We start from the raw sequence: 25,451 nt of genomic DNA, 5'->3' as shown, positions 1-25,451 counted from the left end.
TTCCCTGAAACCTCAGAAGATTGCATATTTATAACAAAGCTCTTTAAATAAACATCTGATCTTTCAGAAACAAAAAAAAATATTTCAGAACAAAAAGGAAAATGTCCCAGAGAACCATTTATAATGTCCAACTTTATACAAAATTTGGCTGCATTAAGGAGACATACTTGAGCCAGGCTACTTCCTGAATTTGTCCTCTGTGATCAGCCTTTAGAGCACTGTGGCTCTCAGTATTGCACTAAATTAAACGCTATGGGGACCCTTTCTAGCAAAAGCAGTTAGAGCAGGATCAGATTGTGCAGCAAAATTAAAAACGCCTGAGGGCTCTGGATAACATGTGACTCTGGACTTTCGGTTAGAATTCCAGAGCATCTCTAGACCCACTGTACTGGACTATAAAATGACAGGGTCACAAAGAATATTAAAATTATTCCATTTCTAACATATGATCATTTAGGAAATGTATAAATCAATCTCAATATTGTGGTCATATACAGAGTTAGACAAATTGGCCTGTCCTAAAAAGTTCCACTACATTGCAGAGGGGCAGGTGGTCCCTTTTCCAGTCTCTGGGCTTAGAAATTAGACTGGGGCTGTGTCCATGTTCTATGAGTGCTGATTTGGCAACAGCTTATGGGCAGCTGTCATCTGCACAGAACAGAACTCAGCATTTCTTTTTATTATTGATCACCATTGTCTGGCAGCTAACTCTCTAGTATCTGCATATGAATAATCAACTGCAGTATTACTTTATTTTCTGATCTGAGAAAATTGTCCTTGACATTGTTTACTGGCATTTATTATGCCCTTGGGAATAATAACTAATTTTAATGTTAGTTTAGGTTAAAACTTAATTATGAAAGTAAATAATGTCTGCAGAAGTCAAGCCAATCCCATATTCCTAAAACAAACATTGCTCTGATATCTTGCTCGACTACGCCTCTTGGTGGCTTTCAGCTCACGAATTTAACTAGCCTTTGTTGATTCTTATTTTTAATGTAGGCCAGGTACTTTTACAAATATTGATCCACTCATATACATGTATTGAACACCTTAGTGGCTCCGTATGACACAGTTCTCATGTAGGGGACCATCAATATTATGCTTTGGGTCTCCAGGCATCAATGTCCATTAAGACCTGTGTCTAGTAGTCCTAGAAGTATTTGCATAATGGCTTTTTCCACGTTTATTGTTTAACTCGAATAACTGGCGATAGATCCCTTCAGGGAGGGAATGAGAATCACTGTGGAATATACTAGCTGTGTTGTTGCAGCTCTCTTTCTCTTGGGAGGATCTAGTTTTCTTTTTGGTCAAATGGTGTGACAACAGGAAGCAGGCTCATATTAGAGAATTGATCAAGGTATGTTTTTTTATTGAGGCAACTGCCCTCAGCCTCCTGGTCATCCATGCTTATTTCTTCTGCTGATACAAGCTCAGTAACAATCCTTGTTGCCCACCTGTCTTGCTATAGGGACGCCAAGTTCTATAACTACATAAATATCTGTCAATTTATAATCCTCTGTGGGTCACATCTCTTGACTTCAACTCTAACTTGCTGGATAATAAATAGTTGTAGCCTATTAAATTTAGTAGTTAACTTTACCACCTATCTTCTGATTTTTTTTTTAAAGTGTAGGTGGGTCCTATTAACCACACTGCTATCAGAAAGCCACATTTTAGTTCATCCAACTAACAGTCATAGTTGACAGAGTAAAGTCAACACTAGAAGTTTTAGTGTTGCTGGTGCCTGTCTCACCAGGTTATTTCCTACAGCCCTTATAAAGAATACCTTCTCTGGGCCTTTCCAAGAAGCATACTCATTTGGTAGACCTGTGTTGACTACACCTGCTATATTTACTTCCTGTCTCTCCACTTCCAAGAGCATTTTTATTGCTTTCCCTTTTATACTTCTCCAGGTTTTAGCCTTGTCACTTCATTCAGTCTATTGCTTTCCACATGCCTCCAGTCCACATCCTACTAGTACATTTGCCCCATATCCTGGGATCATGGCCTAGATATTAAATTCTACAAAACAGGAGAGCATTTACAAGTCAATAAACTCTAACCTATCCTATTTTATATTCTTTCCGCATGATTAAGCACCCTTAGAATCCAACCCCATTTATGCTCCCCCCAGGACTTGCTGGTATATTATGTCTATTTTATGTGGCTACTTTTGACTATAAAACCAGCTAGGTTATGCTACAACTTAACATAGTTATAGCAGGAGTGGCCATGATGGGAGGTGAGAGCAGATCCAGAGGGGCGCACCGGAAGACTAACAGGAAAGAGTTTCTGAATTATTAACCAACACAAGAAATGAGTTATTAGGGCATTCTAGCTCTTAATGGGAGTGTCATTTTTGTAGACTCAGTAGGGGTTTGAGAAGTGAGAAGGACTGATGGCACACACCCAGGCCTCTCCATCTAATGTGCCAGTATTCTAGAATTTTTCTACTGGAGCCCTTGCCTTAACATGAGAGAACAGCCTTGATGAGCATTTAACTGTCTTTGAAGCTGACCTCTCTGTCTGTTAAGTCTACAGCTTTGTCCTTGGATTTCTCTACCTATCACTGAAGAAGCGGCTTTCACACCTGACTTTAAATTGTCTAGTACTCTCTTCAGTTCCTCATAACTTTTCTGTGGAACATGAACAACATGCAGCTATAGCCAAGCAAGCATGTTATCCATATAGCATTTCTTCCATTTATCTCCCCTGATGCATAGGATTCGCCAGCATATTTCTTTTCACCAATACACCCTTTTAATTCACTACCAGTGATAGGGTTAATGACTGGACCACCATCTTATGCTAGGTCCATTTGTACTCCACCTCTCTTCAGTGCTGGGATCCTTATTGCCAGACAGGTAGAGAATGAAGCAACTTCAAAACCCAGCTTCAAAAACAATCCACCTTCTTACCTGCTTGCTTGAACTATTCCCAGCTCCAATTTAGATCACAGTTTATTAGAAATCCACATTATGATGCTTGCCTGTAAGACCTTTGCTAACATGGCAGGGAGCACTGTAGCAATAATTTCCCAAGAGTTGACCCACATCAGCTTGAAATTTGACAGATTTTACACGTCTGCTTCTATCAGACGTGGGATTCCCTTGAAAAGCCATGCTCTAATGCAAACAGCTCTCTATACCACTGAGGCCAGTTTTGAAGGAGCTGACAGCTGGATGCTTTCTACTCACCACACTTCCGACAGCTGAACAGAAAGACCTTTGAAGAGAATTCACAGTAAACATTTTCATATCTACCAAGTTAGTCTTTTCCAAAAAAATAACTTTTGGCTTTCTTCAGTTTCCCCATTGTCCATTTGTTGTCTACTTCACTGACTTATGCTCTAAATTATTCATTATTGGTTTGTTTACATTTAATTTGCTAGATTTTTTTCTAGTTTCATGAGATGAACACATAGGTTACTAATTTTAAAATGTTTCCTTTTGTCAATTAGGAGCATTTAAGCCTAAATAGTTCTCATTAAGCACAGATTTAACTGCATCCCATAGGTATATAATCTAGTATCTTTGACTCATTTGGTTATTTTGAGGATTATTGCTTAATTGATAAATATGTGAACCTTTTCAAATATTCTTTTTCTACTGCTTTCTTGCATAATTGCACAAAGAAAACACTCTTAATGATTTCAATCGTATGACATGTGTTGAGATTTTCTTCCTGGCCCAGGATACAGTCTGTTGTGGAAATAGTTTCATGTCCACTGAAAATGTACTCTTTGGTTGTCTGATACAGTCTTCTACCACTATGCCAGCTTTTGTGAGGGTGGTTCTTCTTTCTTATCCTTAATGATTTATTTTCTGCTTGTTCTAATATTTACTTATGTTCTAATATGATTCAACCTTTTCTAAAGTTTTACTTTATTTTAGTTTTTACTTTATGTACTTTGAGTACATGTTATTAGCAGCATACAAATCTAGAATTATTATAAATTTTAGTAAATTGAAAATTTATGGTGAATTTAATATTTTGATGAAATGTCAATATTTTTAATAGTCCTTGCCTTTAGGTTCAAGTTGTATGATATTAACAGTTTCACTAGACTTCTTTGGTTAATAATTTTATTACACGTCATCTATCAAGATGAGTTTTTTTAAGTTGAAAACTGTCTTTAGAGCTTTCTGTTTATATATTACAATTTCTGACTTGTTGAGTTTCAAATCCATTGTCCTACTACTGTTTCCTCTTTCTCCCATCTATTCACTGTTACTTTTTAACTCATTTTTGTATTGCTTAAGATTTTAAAATTATTTATTTTCTTCTATGATCTTATAATTAATTTTTTAGTGGTTAATCTAGATTTTTACATGCCTTTTTGATTTATCAGACTTTGCCTTAAATCAATACTTATACTGCTACCTGGACAATGCAAGGACCTTACAACTTCAGTTCCATTTACTGAATTTTGTGCTACTATTTTATGGACATGATTTCTACATGTATTTTCAACTCCACAGCATATTGTTTACGCAGTGAATATTCTTATCTTTTCATCTGCTTGATAATATCTTTTCATGTCTTTTAATGGGGTCTTCCCTGCATGAATCTCTCTGATGTTGATTTTTAAATGCCTTTATTTTCTTTACTTTTGAAAAAAATTATCATGAATAAAATCCCAAAATGGGTTTCTTTTTTGGCAATTTCAATTTTTTCATATTCTAGTTTCCACTGTTTCAAAGAGAAAGTTCATTTGCAGTCTATCACAACTTTGAAGGAAACATGCCTTTTATACATCTGCTTTTCGAATTTTCCCTTGTTTCCAGCTCTTTAGCCACACCAACAATATGTGTATATTCTTTTATACCTATTTGGAGCATTTTGAAAGCTGTTTGAAGGAGAGGCTTGCTGGTTTTTTAAAATTATTTTTAATTTTTTAAAGCTGTCTCAAAACGATTACCCTTCATTCTCTTTGAATATTACAGTTTTTCTCTTTTGCCTTTCCTCTCGAGCTCTAATCACACAAACTTCAGAACTTTTCATCATGTTATATTTGACATCTCATTTTCTGCATTTTTAAATTTTCTATATTCTTGGTGCTTTAACTTGGGTATTTCTTGCTGAACTGCCATCGAGTTCACTAATCTTTGGTTCTGTAATATCTAAATCACTACTACAACTTATATTACTTTCTTAATATATATTTTTCTTATACAATTTGCATTTATGTTATAGATGGATCAGTAGACTATGTATTGTCCAAAAATAGGGTTGAAAACAGCAAGTCAAGTAAGGAGATGCTTTAAGTTAGAGAACCTCTCTCCAGTTAATGCCAAAATACAGACACAGAAATTCCCTGAACATAAGTAAAGTCAGAATCAGGAGGAAATCCCGACTGCATTTAAAGAGAAAGAAGACAGAAGAAAACAGGAGGATGAGAAACAATGCTAAAAGCTTGGAGAGTTAAGCAGGGTAGGAAAGGAAGAAGCGCAGACTCTGCACAAAAGCCTTCAGCTGCATTTATAAACGAGCCATATTTATGGGGGCATGGCTGCGCCGTGCTCTGTGTGGGCCATGGAGGCAGGGATAAACGTGTAAGGGGCCAGGCTGAATGTCAGCTGTCCCCCTGGCGCTGTTATCAGTGGAAGAGATCCGAGTTTCCTCAAGTTACCTGCCCTGTGTCTACAGCAAATTCAGTCCTTGCCTCCCTAGAAGAAAGAATTAGACCGAAGGGCATAAAGCTGTCCTGAGTGTTTTCTGTGCTATCCAGAGAGCTGCTTTGCAGAGGCAAGTTTCAGAGCAAGAGTGGAAGTTTATTTTAAAAGGCTTTAGTAAAGGAAAGCAAGAAAAATTTGCTTGGAAGAGACCAAGCGGGAGCCTGAGGGTCCAAAAGAGAAAAGAGAGCAAAAAGAAAGGGCCTTTAACCCTCATCCTGGGACTTTATGAGCTCCCCTTTTAACATGACTCTTCCCTTAGGGTGCGCTGCCGCATGCACAGAGCCCTGCTTACCCTTGGGAAGGAGCAGGCCCAGTGTGTTTCTGATGCATGCCCATCTGAGACTTTTTCCTTTTTCTGCTGAAGTGCACCCGGAAGATTGTACTTCCCCATTTTTGTCTCTTAATGTGCAAGCCCAGGGAGTTGCTTTCTCCATGGGGTCTGCATGTAGTTAACACTTTACTGTTAACAGGTGTGGGACTTCAGGAAATGACCTCTCCCTGGAGCCAGTGCCAATTTATCACTTTTAAAGAGGCAATGAAATAGTTGCCGAATCTCTGCCAGACATTTCTAGTGGGTGGGGGGAGGGTAGGACAGCCCTCTCCTGCCCCGCTCATGCCTAGCTCCCTGTAACAGGCATCAGGGAAGACCTACGTTATACCTAACATCATGGAGGGCTGTCTGACCTGGATGTTTGTATGCTGCTTACACACATCTCGTGTACTGGCACATTTCTCCTATAGAAAAACGAGACTTCCTAGATTAGTCTAGATCCCTTTCCTAATTTTCTCTCTTTCCACATACACCTTCCTACTTTCCTCCTCAACTACTCCCTTTCCTTCTTCTTCTTCCTTCTTTTTTTTTTTTTTTACTTTTTATCTTTCTTTTGCATCCTCCATATGCCCGCTTTTCAAAATCACCAGCCTATTTAAGGAAGGGGAAAGAGCCAAGAGTCAAACTGGGAATTGTGTTAAAAAAGTGGGATGGTAGGAAAATTCAAGATCATCTATTTCAATATCCTACCATACATAGGGACTGTCTCTGAAATGAAAACATTTTCATATAGCTTTTATTGGAGCATCCAACCATGAGCAACTCACTACTTCAGAGTCAGTTTGTTCTATTCATGGTAGGTTACAGTTGGTAGAAAAATTTCTTATTGTGAGCTGAAATCTGTCACTCTCTAAATTTAGGCTAGTCAGCCTTATTGACTCAAGTTTATTTCTAATATATATTTTGTATATATTAGATATGGTATAGCATGGAAAGTTTGCCTTCCTCAAATTAGCTGTACTTGTCTATTAGTCGTAACTCTCCAAAACAAGAATTTCCTTTAACATTCTTACTGGAAACATTAATAATGGAATCATTGAAACATCAATGGCAATTTTGGTGCTGCAAGATTGAATGGACTTAGACTCACTAAAATCAACTAAAATCTGTACCTACCAGAAAGTGTGGTTAACACTCAGGCATAGCCATTCCAGATAACAAAAGATAATATACATTCATTAGTAATATATCCCAGGTACCTGTCTGATTTGGGGTTCCCTTTTGTAATTTATTCTGGGTTTGTCCCTAGTGCCTTGCTGTTTTACAGTTTTTAGAAGAGGACCACATTGATTCTTTTTTCAGATCTGAAAAGCTATGAAACAGTCAATCAAGCTGAAAACATAAAGAGAACCCTTGAAGTCAGTAATGCGAATCAAATATGAAGATGTCACAGTTGCATAAATAGTTTCCAAACTCAAGAATCAGAGAGAAGACAGATGTTAACTTTCTTGGGGAAATTTCCCTCCTACCCGCTAATGGAAGGTCAAATTGTAATCGGTAGTGCCTCTGACTCACAGTCATAAGACTTTAATTTAAATACAGGTTTTGCCATTGCATTCATCTATAACTTTGCACCAGCAACTTGACCCCTGAAACTCATTTTTCTTACCTGAAAAAATAGTACTAATAACAAATGAGTAATATATGTAGATTATGTGTGTGTGTGTGTGTGTGTGTGTGTGTAAAGGATTATATTGACTTTAGATAATGTTTTTCTCCACTAGACTGTAAGCTTTTGAGGATAGAACCTTATATTAGTTTTCTTTGTATCTAAGAGGGTAACGGTCCTAAAACATAGATGTAATGATTATTATAAGTAATTACAAGAATTTTAAAAGTGCTCATTAAAAAAATATTTAGTAAGTTCTCACTAAAAGCTCAATAAAAAAATGATAACTGCAATATTTTCTTTCACTCCTTCTTATTTTGTGAGTAAGCAAGTTTCACTAAGTAGAAAATAAAATAAATTATTTAGGGCCAAGTATTAGCACAAGGCTTGGAAAATCTTATTTGTGTTAACAAGTATATATAAATCACTTTACATGAGTTAGTGTCAGATATTTATCTAAGAAAATATGATCTTAAATGGATATTTCTTCTGGTAAAGTAGATTTTTCTGAGTTTCCACAATATTAAGAAATAGAGAAGATGTTCAGCCACTATTTGCTGAATAAGTGAATAGATGCCCAGGGTCCTCCAACCAAGAAAACGTCAAATATTTCCTTTAACTTTAATGAAGTTACATTTTAAACTTTATTCTTAATCTCTGTCTCATATAGCTGACAATATGTTCTGAGGATCAGCAGATATTTAAGATATTAAACTCTGATAAAGGTCTTTGACATGGCAACCACAAGAACCTCAAGTATTTTATAAAAAAAAAAAAAACCAAGGATGTAGTTATCATTAAGAAAACAAATACATCTAAAAAAATGTAATATCGACCTGCATCTCTCTGAAATGAATTACTGTCTATAAATGTCAAACTTGTCTCTTTAAACCTTTACCTCAGAGCTACCTGAGATGTAAAAAACTACTGAGTAAACAGAAGAAGCACTTTCAGAATAGTTGTTTTCAGCCTGATAAAATATGACCATTCATCAATAAAATGTCTTCCGTTGGAGTCACCAATTCCTAGAGTCATTGCCTATTCTGTTCACGGTAAGACATGGAAATACGTTCACAAAAGGCTTTTGTTACTGCAACCTCCTGCAGATGTCTGTAATTGGGGTTAAATGGGTGACGCATGCTTACTTGGAAGTAAAAAATAATTTAAGAAGAAGGTAGCATTTGAGTTGAGACTTAGAGGAAGAATCAAATGTAGGCACCCAGAATAGGGACAAGGGCAGTGGGAAGAGCATGAATAACAACTTGGAAAGGAAAAATTTATTATGAGTAGAAAACAGGAAATATGAGATGGAAACTTGTGGGAAATTAGGTAAGAAAATAGGTTGGGGTAAAGTTATGGAAGTCCATGAATGTCCAGCCAGGAAACATGGACACACAGTTACCTGGGCAACATAGTGTCACTGAAGTACAACATTTAACATGTCCAAGGTATAATTTAAAATTTGTACAACATGATTACAAGCGTCTTCTTAGTGCTAAATATAGTCATTTTCTAAGCCAGATGTTTCCTTTTTAAAATTAGTATTCTGCTTTTAAAAATTCAGATAACCAGCATGACTATTAACAACATTTATCTCTATAACTTTAAATAGATGGAGAAATGTTCATGCATATGTAAAATATTTCAGATAAAAAGGGTATAAAGTCAGACACTTGTCTATGATTGTTATTATGAAACATTTGACTTGTTATACAATGTGTCACACTCATTGAGCTTTCAGTGTTTTAAAGATGATAACGTATCCAAGTTGTTTGTCTTAAGTAATATTTTGCTTATGATCTAACACACAATTGACACTTATATAACACGCAATTAAACAAGCATCCTTTTTTAGTATCCAAATTTAATTTGGAGATGTCATTTGTCTCTAAAGATTCTTTAGAAACACAATGTCTGTTCATTCTCATTAGTATGTTGTTACATAATAACTTGAGCTCTCCTTTAGAGCTTATGATTTCCTTCTTATGAATCTTTCTTCCTTTAAGGATACAAAATTGTTTGCCACATATTTCTCTCATAGAAAAGTGACTGGAATCCCTTACTGTCAACTCATACAGGCAATTCACTAAATAACCGTCAAACTCTTCTTGAGCACAGACATAACCAGTGTCAGCATTTTTCTCAACTTGCATATTTTGTTTCAAGATACATGTTCTGTCTCCTTATCCTAAATTGTGATGACTGTTACGATGGCATTTTCCATTATACTAATTACGACAGTCCAATGGTGATACAGGGTGAGAGTTAAATCTAGTAGTGGCACAAAACAGCACTCAGTCCCTTCAAGTACCAAATTTCTCTTTTCTGAACATTTATCTCCTGGAAAGCATTTCTTTTGTGTATTACCTTAGAATTAGAATTGGGGTTTTTTATTGTAAGATATTTCCATTGCTTGACTGTGCAATGTCCAATGACGAATGAAGGAAAGCCTTTGAAAAGTATGCAGACAATATGTGCTTTCTGGAACAGAGCTGAAAACAAATGCTATTGTCGCCACACTGCTCTACAATCTGCCACCTGCCAGGAGCATGATGATGATCTTCAAGTACTGGCAGAGCTGGAGCAGAGTGGGACAGTAGAACAGAAGAAATGCAGACTAGACTGACATGAAAACAGTCCTAACCTCAAATCTGTTTGTTTGCTCAGAATGTTTGTGGACTTCAGCTAGTTCCTTAATCCCAGTCATTAATCTCTAAAATGAGGTTTATAAAATCTGGCCCACCAACTTTGCAGAATTCTATCAGATCAAACTGCTTAAAACTTGTAAAATGCAACTCAACTGCATAGCATTGTTATTCCATATTCCTGTATGTACTCTTAAAATGATTGAGAAAGCGGCTGAAATTGACCTCCACACATAAAAAGTCAATTTAAGAAAAAGCTGCAAATAATATTAAGGGGTCTATTTGCATTCATTCACACTAAGACACCTCAGATACTTTAATTAATATAGAAGTAAACTGGATCCTTGACTTATAATACAACAAACATGCTTCCATTTTGCACGTATAGTACTTCAAATATCCAGAAAGCAACATTTTTATATTTCACAATCAAACTTAAATCCATATTACCTGACAGCACTGTGTAATGAAAATGACCAGGAATTTTATGTGAGTTTTATCAAGGATATACAATTTAGGGATTTAGCTCAATAAATGATTTTTATAAGCATCATAACTGATCGTGAGATGTTAGAGTGTCCTAGAAAGATCACTCACCCTGGGGTCAGAGGTTATGGAGCTAGCTTTTCCATTGCAGAGTAATGTAATGAGCCATTATGTGTCACTCAAATTCTTTGGTTTTTAGTGTTCTTATCTATAAAATGAAGATAGGCCAGACGTGGTGGCTCAAGCCTGTAATCTCAGCACTTTGAGAGGCTGAGATGGGTGGATCACATGAGGCCAAGAGTTTGAGACCAGATTGACCAACATGGTAAAACACCCTCTCTACAAAAAACATACAAAAAATTAGCTAGGCATGGTGGCACACACCTGTAATCCCAGCTACTTGGGAGGCTGAGGCAGGAGAATCACTTGAACCTGGGAAGATATATATATATATATAATATATTTAGCTTATATATATTTTACTGATATATAAAATGAACATAAAACTAATAGTAAGACCGTATTGAGTATCCAAAGTGATAAACAATGTGTAGGTATTTTCAATTTGTAATAATGCATGCAAATATCAAATTATAGCAGTGGTAGCGTCTATAATAGGAAAATAAGGAAAGTCAATAATTATTAAGACTTTAGGGTATCACTGGCTCCACCCATTGTGGAAGGGAATGTAATGCAATCTCTTCCAATGACACATGAAAACAAAGAGTCTTTCATTCATTTATAGATCTTTTAAGAAAATGAAAAAACTAATTGAAGGAAAGCTTTCTTAGTCTGTTTGCATTGCTGTAACAAACCATTACAAGGGTAGTTTGTAAATTTTTTTGGAGTCTGGGAAGTCTACGATCAATGCACTCGCAGATTCAGTGTCTGGTAAGTGCCCCTTCCTGGTGCACAGGTGGACATCTCTCTGTAACCTCACGTGACAGAGAGAGCAAGGGATACTTTGACACCTCTTTTATAAGGGCACTAATCCCATTCATGAGGGCTCTATCCTCATGACCTAATCACCTCCCAAGGGCCACACCTCTAAAGACCCTCACATTTGGGATTAGGTTTTAATATATTAATTTGGGTGAACGCAAGCATTCAGGCACTAGCAAAGGTCAAAATGAGGACACTAATCCATATTGGCCAGATATTGAAGTTACCTATAACTTTTTTTTCTCACCCCCTAATCCCAGATTGAAAAGATTTCACCAATTATTTTGTATAACATTAAAACAAATTAGCACAAATAGCTTTTATCTTATAAAAATGTAACTGAGACACAGAAAGTTACCAGAATTAAGGTTAAATAGAATGAAATATGTTGATCTACTAGTCTAAGTTAAATATTTAAATACATTATGTCACTAAAATTGAATTAAATTAATCTGAAAGAATCTTATTCCCAAAGAAACTATTCAAAAGAAATAAATACAAAAACTGAAATTGAGCTCCTTAGTAATACAGTAATGACAGTATCTAAATAAATTAGGCAAAAATTAATTGACACAAAACATCTATTGGTAATTCAAATTGTAGAAAATTGTCCTATGCTTTTACATAGGTATTTAATTATATTCTATATTTAGCACTCTGAGGTATATTTTTGTTTCTTTATGCTGTATTTGTATTTGATATTGATATGAAAATGATTTTGCTTATTCTTAATAAAATGTGATGAGCATTAAAGACATCCATTTAGAGTAATATAGGCTTCAAAGACAAACAGCTGTTTGGGATTTTTTTTTAGATTGCTCCACGTACATTTAGCAAATAGCAAACCTCCAGATATTTTTAAATGTCCAGATATACTAGATGATAAATCTCTGGGTGATTAAAGGCAGTGGTTACCACTGATTAACACTAATTCATATACCTAAATGTCCTGTAGCCAAGCTCTTCAATATCCTTGAAATAATTGAAAGGGGGACAGAATGAAAAATGCAGACAGCTGAATCATTTTCCTTTTCTGAATGGTTAATGTATTTTCATGGTTAAACATACCAATTAATGAATTCTTGAATAATTTCTCTTATGGATAAATATCACAGAAAATGTCTATTTAGCCAAATATGTATCCATTTAACAAACTTCTGTTGTAGCAAAAATAAAACTCTTATAAACTTCAACAACAACAAAGATCTGAGTAAATTCGTATTAGTGAAAGCCCAGAAAATCAGAAATTATTCATGAATTACATGGAAAACATACATTGTTTTACTGATTGGTCACCAAAAACAACTGCACTGGTGATAAGAAAACTTCCCTGTTTGAAACTACAAAAAACTTCCTTGGTTAAAATTACAGATTTGGGGATCAACACATTTCTTGATTGACAGTTCCATTGGACTGGTATGTACATAATACTAGAGTAATTTTTTGAAGAATAAACAACACATTGCAAACATCTGCTTATGTGGTGGTCATAAAGATTTTGACATACTTCTACTCATTTAATATTTTTAGACTGATAATTATATTCACTTAGAAATCTAAAATCATACAGATTAAAAATTTAAAATAAAGGCTGATAAAAGGAGTAGAATTAAAGGAAAGTATAATATCTTAGTTGTGTTGCTGAATTCAATTTTTTCAGGTTTTTGTTTTTTTTTTATGCTACCAATTAGGGTCTGGATGTTTGTAGATAATCATTTTGGCTGAATCAATTCATATCTCTCAATAAGCTATATTTGACTCAGAAAAATTCTAAGTGAATTATCTTTGTCATCTAGCCAATAATGGGCCCTAAGGCACTGTCAGCCTTCTAATTGTTGCTAGTTTACCTTTGTCTACGACAAAGGAGATGAAGGAGGAAGTTCTTAGAGCAAAATCACATGGCAACTTCATTATCATCCAATCAGCTACTGGTTAATAAAGATAAATGTGTGGGGTGAAATAACCTAAACAATCAACTGGAGTTCTTGGTTGCAAGCAATGGAAAATAAATCTAGATGGTTCAATTGGTCAGCAGGAAGGTAAGAGAATTATACTCAGAAAATAATAAGGAAATGGGAGTCAAAATCACAGCACGGATTCAGCCCACTGAGACCATCACTGCTGCCTTGGTTGAATTTTACAAGCCGGAGACTGCAGTGCCATGATTGCAAGCTCCGAATCCCAGGTGTGTTTTCTGCCACACCTTTTCAAAGTCATTCCTTTCCTTGAGACATATAAACCTAGTTAAAATGCAGGGTAAGCCTTCTGGATTGGTGAAGCCATTTGCCCAATGCATTTCTCTTTTTCTTTTTTGAGTGGAAGAGGAGGGGATTATAAACAACAGAGATTTATTTCTCACAGCTCTGGAAGCTGGAAAGTCCAAGATCAAGGCAATAACAGATTTGATATGTGGTGAAAACCTACTTCCTGGTTCATAGATAGCTGTCTTCTTGCTGTCTTCTCTCTGTGTTCTCAGAGGGGAAAAGGGGTGAGGGAGCTCTCTGGGGTTTCTTTCATAAAGCCACTAGTCCATTCAGAAGCACTCCACACTCTCATGATTGATCGCTTCCTAAAGAACCCACCTTCAAATACCAAACCTTGGGGAATGGGTTTCAACTCATGAATTTGGGGGGACACAAATATTCAGTCCATAGCAGTCAGTGAAGTCCATTTTTTTAATATTTGGAAATTGTATTTTTTTTTTTTGGAATATCTCAAGTGAGAAAAGTAAAGGATTTAATAATAATAAAAGAATCAAAACAGTACATTCTGGAACCTAATGTATTCTTATTTTTCAATGGACTCAAGATTTTATTTTCTTCTTTTTGCTGACTTGTATTTTAGGTTTGGGAGTACAGGTGCAGGTTTGTTACGTAGATGGACTTGTGTCACAGGGGTTTGTTGTACAGATTATCACCCAAGTATTAACCGTAATACCCAATGGTTATTTTTTCTGCTCCTATCCCTTCTCCCACCCTCTACTCTCAAGTAGACTTGAGTGTGTTTTGTTCCCTTCTTTGTGTTCAGGGGTTCTTGTCATTTACATTTATAACTGAGAAAATGTAGTATCTGGTTTTCTGTTTCTGTGTTGGTTTGCCAAGGATAATGGGTTCCAGCTCTATCCATATTCCCACAAAAGACATGGTCTCATTCTTTTTGATGGCTGCTTAGTATTCTGTACTAAGTAAGTAGTGTGTATGTACCACATTTTCTGTAGTGAATCTGTCATTGATGAACATTTAGGTGGATTTAATGTCTTTTATATTGTGAATAGTGCTGCAATGAACATTTGTGTGCATTTGTCTCTATGGCAGAATGATTTATAACCTCTGGGTATATATCTAGTAATGGGATTGCTGGACTAAATGGTAGCTCTGCTTTTAGCTTTTTGAAGACTCACCATCCCGCTTTCCACAATGATTGAACTAGTTTACACTCCCACTGCAGTGTGTAAGTATTCCCCTTTCTCTGTATCAGTTATTCTTTGACTTTTTATATAGCCATACTGATTTGTGTGAGATGATATTTCTTTGCAGTTTTAATTTGCATTTCCCTAATGATCAGTGATATTGAACTTTTTTCACATGCTTGTTGGCTCCATGTATGTCTTCTTTGGAAAAATGTCTTGTCATGGCCTCTGTACACTTTTTAATGAAGTTGTTTTTCCTTTGTAAACCTGTTTAAGTTCCTTGTGGATACTGGAAATTAGAACATTGTCAGATGCATAGTTTGCAAACATGTTCTCCTAGGTTTTAGTTTGTCTGCTTACTGTACTGAGAGTTTCTTTTTCTGTGCAGAAGCTCTTTAGTTTAATTAGATCCCATTTGTCAAGTTTTGCTTTTGTTGCAATTGCCTTTGGTATCTTTGTCATGAAATTTCTGATTGTTTCTGTGTCCAGGATGGTAGTGCATGATAGTGCCTAGGTTGTCTTCCAGGGATTTTATACTTTGAGGTTTTACATTCAAGTCTTTAATCCATCTTGAGTTGATTTTTGTAAATGGTATAAGGAAGTAGTCCAACTTCAATCCTCTGCATATGACTAGCCAGTTATCCCCTCACCATTTATCAAATAGGTAATTCCACTGCTTGTTTTTGTCAGCTTAGTTGAAGATCAGATGGTCATAGGTGTGCAGCCTTATTTCTTGGCTCTCTATTCTCTTCCATTGGTTTATATGTCTGTTTTTGTAAAAGCATCATGCCATTTTGCTTACTGTAGCTCTGTAGTATAGTTTCAGTTTTGGTAATGTGATGCCTTGTTTTCGTTTTATCTATTTATTTGTTTGTTTGTTTGTTTGTTTAGTTTAGGATTCTGCTCAAACCATTTCTTCTTGGTTGACTCAGAAAAGGAGTATATAGCTTTTCAGTGCCCATGGTAAGAGGCAGACTCTGTCTAGCATTAACGCTCACATAAAATATGGGAAATGTTCCAATATGAGAAGGATATTCATTTGTTGGTCAGATAAACAGACAAAAGACAAATACTCATTAACATATACAAAGTTAAAACTGCGAAGGCAGAATAGGTGACAGTGGTTAATGATATAAATTTTGGCACTGGATTGATCTAAATGTGAATTTTGGCTCTCCTACTTATTAAATATGTAATTTCTATCCTCTCTGAGCATCTGCTAGTTGATAAGTTCCATAAAACTGTGTCTGGCTTATTCACTGTGGTATTTCAAGCAGCTAGAACAATGTCTTGCAATGAGCAAAAGCTCCAAAATAGTTATTGAATTAATGACAAGGCCAAATCCCAGTATTACACATGATGACAGCAGCATGTTACGTGCCTCCTAAACACTTAAATATTTTATTTGTTTTTATGATTATCCAACTGAAGTATTTCCCCATGACTACACTAAGCTCTATGGAGTCAGGGACAATAAGGTTTGTAAACTATTTTTTCCTTTGAATTTTTAATTATTTGAGAAGATCTGTATATTTTGATTATAAGAAATATCCATTAAATGGGAACACTCAAATATAAAATATTTTATTTATATTATTAAAAATTAATATCTCTAATAAAATATAATAAATATTTTAAATTTGTTCATAAAACTATCAATACACCATTTTTAAATAAATCTGTGACCATTTTTGAATTTTTTTCTAAGTACAGTAATTCCACTTACTTAATAACATAATTTTTCTTACTAAAGAGAGTGCATGTAATTAAAAACAGTGTGTTAAGATAAATACTTCTGAGACTGTCAGGTTTGTTCCACACTTCCTCTTTAGGCAGGTCTCATTATGCCAACTTTTTGTGTAGCTATCCATCCTGAGAGACCATTAAATATGTGGCCCCCCACTAAATAACTATGTCTATACAGATGTTGCTCCAGTGCCTACTGGAATATAATTTGTTCCCCCAGAGTAGATGAGGAACTCTTAAAATAAGGTATTATTACTACTATTATTAGGGCTAACATTTATGGAACCCTTGTTAAATGTCAGGCTCTATGCTAAGCACTTCATGTGCAATTACTCTTATAATGCACTCTAAATCTAGATTAAAAAGCATCTATTATTATCCCCACATTACAGAGGAAAAGTGGATCTCAGATAGGTCACACAGCTTGTAAGTCATAGAGCTGGGATTCAGACTGACCCCAGAACACTATGTGAAACTTCTTCCCTATGTTTTCAGATTCTGACTACAAGTTTCTCTCTCCTCTCTTTTAGCAATGGATTTTTTTTCATCTTTGCATTTGTATTTTGACTTTTATTTTTTTTCCTTTATAAAGGGAGCCTATTTTACCTAAACAAGAACCACAGTTATGTAAAGGTAAATACTGAATGAGAAATGTTATGTTACATTACTAACTGTGCTTTCAGTTCAGACTCATGACCTTATGACTCATGCAGCCAGACATAGCAACGTGATAAAGATTCGGCTTGTTACAATGATATAATTGTGACACCTCTGTTGCCCTAGGAATAAACTGAGATGAGGAAGAACAGAGAATAGCAATAAGGAGTTACGTCTTGAACATAAACATGTTTAGATTTTGTTAGCTCTTCTCAAAAATGATATGAAGGCAAAATAATTTTCCATTGTAGGAAAAATAGCAGGACAGTGACAAAACATAATCTGACCTATTCATTTTTCAGTTTTTCTGAAGAAATTCTAAATGCCTCTACAGCGCATGTGTACCGGTGGTGTTAGTCAACTTAGGCCACTGCCTGGGAGGGTGGTGTTCAATCTTATATGTACTTGATGAGAATGTTAGTTATCATCAGGATCGCCTATCATCAAATTGCAGTTTACAACAGAAGTCAACAAATCTTTTTTACAAAGGATGAGCTAAAATATTTTAGGCTTTTCAGGCTAGTTGGCTTCTGTCAAAACTGTTCAATTCTGCCATTAATAGCATTAAAACAGCCATAAGTAATACACAAAAAAATGAGCATGGTTGTGTTCCAATGAAACCTTAAAAAAAAAAAATAGCCTATAGGCCACAGTGTGCCAATCCGTGGTCGAGAAGAAAGACAGTTTGAAAGATAGAAGAAAGATACACAGAAACACAAATCCTCCAGGTAAAAATAACTGACACCGATTAATGTCAGAGCCTTACAAGATAATACTGGGTAACTTAGAAAAACAGTTGCCACGAAAGTGTGTGCTAACATTCTTTATATTATTTATGGGTATAAATACTGAGGGAAAAAGACAAATGCTTAAAATAATGAGATCCACTTAAGAATGAGAAATATTTAACAAAGTCAAGGTGATGTTATTCTACTGCTGGTAACCTCAGTGATTACTACAGATTCTGTGACGGCATGAACAGGAGAACATCATGAGAAAACATACCAACCTAGAAATATATAAATCAGATCTGAGACCATTTCAGAAGCTCAGATGTCTGATCATGGCTAATTTCTAAGCTCTTCATTAAGATCCTTATAGACCAATTTCCCATGTCCACCCTTGCTAAACTTTGCTTCAACATTTACAGAAGATTTGAAAAGTCACGTGCAGTCATTTAGCATGTATGCATACCTACACGTATACACACATATGGGCAAAGAAAAAAAGCGTGCATTATTTGAAGAACTAGCATCTCTATGGCAAAGGAGACATGGAGGATACAGCTTTGAGGTTCAATGAGCGGGGAGAAACAGGCTGTCTGCCCATCGAAGCATCATCCTTACTGATACTCTGGTCACAGACGCTTTTGAAAGGTCTGTAGTTACTCTTTGACCAGAATTTATCTACTGAATAATCTCAATTACTCCAAAGACAAAGGAAAATATGACTAATAATCATTCTTTCTCTGGACATAGGAAAGTATATAATCTTTATCGAGTAATCCAGATATTAAAATTGGGATGATTTTATAATTAATTTTTTCAAAATTGTTACCAAATCGATTTTCCTCATGTTTTCCCTACATGTGAACTATGTTTTCATCCATGAGATAACACAAGTTAGAAATAGGAGAGCTGTTTCTTTCTCATAATCTCCTACTACCCACCTTCAAGCCCTGACAATCTTATAGGTTCTATCTTCAAACCACTCCTCTGTACAACCACTGCTAAAAGCTTTCTTATCATCATCATGCATTTTCTTTCTTTCTTTCTTTTTTCATTTTGAGACAGAGTCTCACCCTGTCACCCAGGCTGGAGTAGAGTGGCATGATTACAGCTCACTGCAGCCTTCACTTCCTGGGCTCAAGTGATCCTCTAACCTCAGCCTCTTGAGTAGCTGGGACCATAGCTACTTGAATCCAAAACTGAGGTCTATTTTAAAAAATCTACCTTCTGCATTCCTCCTCTGCAATATAGGAAAAAAGAGTAGGGTAAGATACTCTACTGATAAGAGAAAAAAAGAAGTGGACACCATTGTGCTGTTTAAGTCCCTGGCCACAGCTGCCCCTATGCCAGCTTCCATCTACCCTAACCCCCTCTGGTTTTCCATATTGTGATATCATCCAGTGAATTTCTTGTTTTTTTTTTTGAGATGGAGATTTGCTCATTACCCAGGCCGGAGTGCAATGGCGCAATCTCCGCTCACCGCAACCTCCGCCTCCTGGGTTCAGGCAATTCTCCTGCCTCAGCCTCCTCAGTAGCTGGGATTACAGGCATGCGCCACCATGCCCAGCTAATTTTTTTTATTTTTTTTTTATTTTTAGTAGAGACAGGGTTTCACCACATTGACCAGGATGGTCTCGATCTCTTGACCTCATGATCCACTTGCCTCGGCCTCCCAAAGTGGTGTTTTAGCTTAGATTACTGTACCGGGGTATTGCCACTGTGATTAAAAAGTTTTCACTAATGTAAATTCACATTTCTTTCTCTCCCTTTAGTTCTGTCACCCCTCTGAAGACCTGGTTCTTAGCTGCAGCTGCAACTCTATCCCTGGACTCATCTTTGAAACTACCCAGAGGTCAGAGGCAAAGGCCCAGCATACTCTTTTTTCTTCTTTAATTTTATTTTTATCTTACCTAATGTTGACTTCTTTATTTTTCAAATCCCAACAGACAGACAGTCAATAGCTTTAGAACTTTACAACAAGATCTTCCAAGTGCCCTGAGACTTCGTGATGGAGCCAACAGAAATAAATCATACAGGACAAAGCCAGACCCTGGTGTGAGGGATGCTTATAAAACAGCATAAACAAGAAGTCATATGAAAAAGATTGTATGGAAGGAAGAAGAGATAATGGAAATTAATTCATAAGAGCCCCAACTAAAACACTTATAGTAAAATGTCATTAGGACTGCTTGATGTTGGTGAAAGGCTCAAGACCCAGGGCAGAAGGCCTGTTTGCTGTGAGTTCTTGAACAAATAATGTAACTTTGTTGAAATTCAGTTTTCTTTTTTATCATTGGGTATTAATAATTTCTCTGGGATGTAAGAGTTATAATGTAAAGTTAAAATGACTAATAAATGGGCAAACCTTGAAAATGGATCGAATTTTATAAATGTGAGAATCTTATAAATATAGTACTTGAAACCAAAAGAATTAAGTCTCAGGTTGAGGAATATCGGATACCAGGGCAGGCTAACTAGACAAAGGTCTCATTTATCAGCCACCTTCAGTCACACTGAAACGGGGCTATATTTTTTTATTTACTTACCTACCACTACTGCCAATAGTCAAAATAGTGTTACTTTCCAAGTTATTTAACTTTTTTAGGATAACAGAAAAAAAGATCATTTCTAGTTTTTAAGGCATGTATTCAATGAGTAATATAGATTTATTTCATTTGGTGAACACATGGCTATTTCCCTGCTACCACTAAAAATTAAATTTTAAAATGCTATTTGATACCTTCATTAAAAACTTTTATTGTTTGTTTGTTTGCTAATATGGCAGGAATTCAAGTCAAAATAATTAGATTTATGAAACAACATAGAAAGTGCTCCCAATTTCAGCACTGTGACAGGTCCATTGATACAACCTGCTCAGGCAGAGACCAAGTTGGAGAGAAGAATAGGTTATTATTTTAGTTATCCTGAGGTAAAGGAAATAGTCTGAAAAACATGAATCTATCCATCCTCTTTTAAATAGAGAGGTCATTAGTCTCTTTCCTTATTAAAATGAGCACAAATTGAACATGCATAGATTGATTCCCTCTATTCAGTTGCTGTTTGAAACTTAGCTTGCTACACATTTTAAGAGACATTTTCTGCACATTTTAACAGACACACATTTCCTACACATTTTTAACAGACACATTTTTACAGACATTTCTCAGTGTAGCTCTCTGACTTTATGACATCAGCGGAAGCAGTCTTCAACCTGGTAAAAATGTAAGGAAAATGTAATGTCTACTTATAAACTTAACAGGAATATCAAAGACAACTATTTCATCAATAAATTTCAAGATTTGGAGATTTTACATGATAGCCAGTAGCTCTTTGATATAAATATAAAGCTATATAATCCACAATTCCATTTATTTGCTTATTTTATGTTTTCCTGAAGTAGTTATTGAGAACCTATTGTCTGTAAAGAGGTGGAATAGACAGAAAAATACAGAGTAGCAATGCATTCAAAGAATGCCAAGTACGGGAAGTGGAAAGATGCTGACTTCTTGCCTGGGTTTGATTTTAATTAGTTTTATGACCTTGGTTAAGTGACTTCTCCCATGTACATCATTAAGCCCTTTTTTACTGAGGGCTTCCCATAGGCAGAAACACGATTGACAGAGGAACAAATAAAGCTGCCCCAGCCTTTGTGGAACTGACATGGCAGTGGTAAGACAAATATTAAAGAATTAAACACATAAACAAATGTAAGTAAAGACTGTGTAAAGTGTAACTGAAAGTAAATGGTGTTAAAGAAGTTTTAAAACTTGAGCTTCTGGTTTAATTGGCCAGTCATGGAATACTTACCTGAGAAAGCAAAATTTAGACTGATACCTGAAGAAAGAAAATCGCTGGGTGTAAATAACAAATGTGGAAGTGTAACAGATTTGAGGAGGTTCAGCCAGTCTAGTTGAAATGCAGACACCCAAGGGAAGAAGGCAAAGGATGAGACTTACTAACCAGGCACTGCCCAAATCTTGCAAGGTAAGAAGACATGGTAAGAAGTTTTGAATATACCCTAAGTCACATGAAAAATCACTAACGGATATTAAACAGCTGTGTGACGTGACCAGATGTGCATTTTTAAAGATCACTTGGGCTGTGGTATAAACAGAGGACTGAGAGAGTAAGATGCAGCTGTTGGAAGTGGTGGACTAGTTACACGCACTGAAATGTGCCAAAAACCATAATACTGAATGAAAAAGAAAAGAGAATGTGTTCTAAAGCCCACTGCCTTTATATAATGATAGCTCAATAAAAACACATAAAAATAAAAGAGTATATATTATGTCTCTTAAAATGATTGCTCTTGAAAGGCTTAATAGGGATGACAATGGAGGTAAAAAAAATAACTGAATAAAACAAGAGAGCACTTATAAATGGACCAGCAACAATAATAGGCTTTGCATTCATGAACATGATAAATTCGTAAGGGCCCTGGGATTTTTAGAATGGCAAATGAGCATTGGCTTCAACTGAATGTCGCCAGCTGCATTCGCCTGTAAAGAGAGTCAGGCTATCTTTTGAAGTTTTGGAGCCAGACATTGGCTTCTCCTCTCAAGCTATGAAGTTCCTAGACTGCATCTGCTTCCAATGGCATGCGGTTCCATCTACACTGAAAATGTGTTGTTTAGTGTAGCCAGCTTTATCAATTATCCTAGAGAAGTCTTCTGGATCAGTTGCTGCAGTTTCTGCCTCAGCACTGGCCCCTTTGCCTTGTACTTTTAGGTTATGGAAATAGCCTTTTTTCCTAAAACCCACCTTAGTTAAGTTCACACTTTCTTCTGCAGTTTTCCCACCTCTCGCCTTCAGTGAATTGAAGAGTTAGCGCCTTGCTCTGGATTAGGTTTTGGTCTCAGAGAATGTGTTGGCTGTTTTATTCTTGTATCCAAACCGCTAAAACCGTTTCCATATCAACAATAAGGCTGCGTCCCCTTTTCAATCATCATGCGTTCACTGGAGCAGCACTTTTAATGTAATTCAAGAGCTTTTCCTTTGCATCCACAACTTGACTACCTGGCACAGAAGTCCTAGCTTTCATGCTGTCTCAGGTTTCAACATACCTTCCTTACTAAGCTTAATCATTTCTAGCTTTGGATTTAAAGTGGGAGACGTGCAACTCTTTCTTTCACGTGAACACTTAGTGGCCATTATAGGGTTATTACTTGGCCTAATTTCAATATTGTTGTGCTTGGGCCTGAGAAGAGGGAGCGAGATGTGTGAAGAAGTCAGAACAGACCCAACATTTATCCATTAAGCTTGTCATCTTACATGGACACAATCCATGGTGCCCCAAAGAATTACAATAGTAACATCAAATTTCACTGACTGCAGTTCCTCATAAGGGATATAACAATTTAAAAGTTTGAAACGTGGTGAAAATTACCAAAATGTAACACAGACACATGAAGTAAGCACGTGCTGTTGATAAAATGGCACCAATAGCGTTGTTGGATGCAGGATTACCATAAACTTTCAATTTGTAAATAACAAAATATTTGTGAGGCCCAGTAAAGCAAAGCACAATAAAAAGGAGGTGTGCCTGCATTTTGAAATAACAGATTGAATGAGGGGGAGAGGAGTTGAGGAACTGGAAGCAGAGAGAACAGGTACAAGATTCAAATAGTAGTCCAGGAAAATCAAAGCAAGTGGAAAAGCTAACAGAAGTCCGGCATAAAAGCTATTGAGGACTTAACTACGTATTTCCAGAAGGAATGAAAAAAAGGTCAGAAGTGATCATGTGGAAATATCCTCAGCTGACTTGACTATAAATGGAAAGTGTTGGCATTAAAAAAAAATGGACGAAGCTGAAGAACTCACAGAATGATGAATAATCAAGTTAATTGTGGTCTCCTTATCAAAAAGAAAAATAAAGACATGTAGATAGAAATTCAATTTGTATGTCTTTACTCTGTAAACCTCGGAGGTATTTACAAAGTATGTAAGAAAAATTTAAGATTGGAGTTAATGAAGCAGAGATAGGCAAGAGAGACATAATAGGTAATACAGGTTAGCTGGTAAGATCTTTGGAGCACAGCAAATTTGCATTTAAGTTAGTAATAATAATTATGCATTGTACAGTATAGCCTTTATACTTTTTAATCGGTTCTTCCACTTAATAGGCAAATATTCTTTTAACATCTATTAAGTATAGGAAAATAGTAGGAGTGGGAGATACAGCCGTCAGTAATAAAGTTTCTTAAGTAAGTGTGAAGTTAATAAAACACAGTCCCTAATCTAGTTACTCTTCTACTGCGAGATTTTCACATTCAAGGTGTACTGAGCACCTCTTGCGTACAGAGGACTTGGAAGAGCAAATGAATGTGATCTGTCTTTTGCTGTGTTGTTGGAACAAGCTGAGTGCTGGGACATCCAAAGAAAAGAAACCACATAGAAGAGGTGATATGGGACCTTAAGGGATGATCAGGAGTCATCAAACAGAGTACATTTATATATATGATAGTATCTCCCGTAATCCTGCTCACACCCTGTGAGGATCAAGGAAATATATTAAAGATGTCTTTCTTACAGTATATTCCGAGCAAGATGAGAGATAGGTAGTATGATAACCCCAACAGTCATTTCATTCCTCTTCCTAATTTCACTGTTTTATTGAAAGTGTTTTTTGTTAAAATAGTTTTATTTTTCATATAGTTCTAGGCAAAGAACAGTACTATTCCTTGAAAACATTTGTTCTTTAGGGATATGACGTGGTGTTTGCCCAACAAAATACACAATTTCTAAAACATTATGACTAATTCAAGCAAATGTATTCTCTAAAGAAAAGTCTCTATTTCACTTGGTGTACTTAGAGGCACATTTAATAAATAAATGAAAACAAAAGTCTTATGTCAGTATTCTTCCTCAGCACTGTTATAAAGAGTGGCAAAAATTCCTTTCTTTGACAAAAGAGACTTTTTCCCCCTTTTCCCCTGAGACGCCAATGAATATAAATGTGCAAGTTAAATATTTTCACTTAGATTCACAGAATGTTTGACACTAATAGACTTTGCAGCATTTACATTTTTTCCCGAGCTTAAAACTGCCAGTTTTTAAAATGTTAAGTATTATTTACCAAATTAAGTGAGACTAATAATTTATTTTGCATAGCAAGTATTGTGGCTGCTAAGAAAAGAGGCTTTTTATTTTCTGTTTAGTTATCTTGGTCTTCCTGTCCATCAGTGTCGGCGGCTTATGAAAAACAAGTCAGGACAGCC

General features: G+C 35.9%; 2 long non-coding RNA genes across 4 annotated transcripts in view; one reads left to right on the top strand and one right to left on the bottom strand.

Moving 5' to 3' along the window:
• Window positions 1-22,443, top strand: part of LOC144578024 (uncharacterized) — a 39,688-nt gene extending 17,245 nt beyond the window's left edge. The window contains exons 2-3 of the long non-coding RNA XR_013522978.1: window positions 20,007-20,086; window positions 20,181-22,443. This is a non-coding gene — a long non-coding RNA (uncharacterized LOC144578024). The remainder of the gene's footprint in view (window positions 1-20,006; window positions 20,087-20,180) is intronic.
• The window catches only part of LOC108593700 (uncharacterized), a 493,787-nt gene that overhangs the window by 180,986 nt on the left and 287,350 nt on the right, over window positions 1-25,451 (bottom strand). The window lies entirely within an intron of this gene.

This window comes from Callithrix jacchus, chromosome 10 (assembly GCF_049354715.1).
Source record: "Callithrix jacchus isolate 240 chromosome 10, calJac240_pri, whole genome shotgun sequence".
Classification (NCBI taxonomy): domain Eukaryota; kingdom Metazoa; phylum Chordata; class Mammalia; order Primates; family Cebidae; genus Callithrix; species Callithrix jacchus.
The sequence above is the reverse complement of the archived record's forward strand: the minus strand, read 5'-3'. Positions and strand labels throughout refer to the sequence as shown.